The sequence below is a fragment of the Limulus polyphemus genome, unplaced genomic scaffold (assembly GCF_000517525.1).
Source record: "Limulus polyphemus unplaced genomic scaffold, Limulus_polyphemus-2.1.2 Scaffold215, whole genome shotgun sequence".
Lineage (NCBI taxonomy): Eukaryota > Metazoa > Arthropoda > Merostomata > Xiphosura > Limulidae > Limulus > Limulus polyphemus.
Window position 1 is genome coordinate 545,511 of NW_013665825.1, and position 1,005 is coordinate 546,515.

Sequence of the window (1,005 nt, forward strand, 5' to 3'; positions counted from 1 at the left end):
CCTCATGTTACTTAAATAACAATTAGGTTATTAAGATTTAGAAATAGGTCTTCGTAAATGTATTAAGTAATTTTGGGGGACCCCTCACACACACACAGAAAACATACAGACAAGTGTAGGTTTCGAAAGAAAGGTCTCCCGATGGTTCAGCAGTAAGTTTACGGACTTATAACGCTAAAATCCTGCGTTCGATTCCTCGCGGTAGACAGCGTGCAGATAGCGCAATGTGTAGGTTTGAGTTACAAAGGGAAATCTCGATTGAAAATCTATTTATCCTTTGCACAAAGCAACAAAATCTCTGATCATATCTAGTTTTCCCACCAGGTGTCCAACTTTACATTTTTATTTTTCCATATAATACACAAAAACAAATCTCGCTGTTAAATAACATACTAGATTTGTTTTATGTTCCAAGACGACAAGTTTCAAGAAATATTTTTGTATACTTTTTTTATATCAACAAAAGTTTGATAAATCTTGTGTCATTTTTACTATTTTCTACACGTTCATCCAAAATTAACGTTCTGAAGAGCATTACTACTAATACCCTGTTCGATAAAATTTTGTTCGGATGGAATTTAACGCATTAAAGTAATAAAAAGATTAGATAAGAAAGCACAGAAATTAAAAACAGGAAAGAATCAGACTTGTGCGATAATAGGAAGAAAAGAGCCATTAGTAGGAGAGTTATCTTCAAACACAGTTATTTCGCGTGTCTGCACTACTTCTTCGAATGAGGGTTTGTTTGTTTGTAATTAAGCACACAAAGCTTCCCAATGCGTTATCTGTGCTCTGCCCACCACTGGTATCGAAACCCGGAATCTAGCGTTGTAATTCCGCAAACATACCGCTGTGCCACTGGGGGACTCGAATGAGAGGCTTACTAAAATCTACCACATGTATTCAGTGTAAAAAAAAACAAAAAACACACGTTTCTTGTATGAAAATCACGTATTATACAAAAAATCAAATCGCAGTGACAAATGAGAAAATAAACAAATAAGT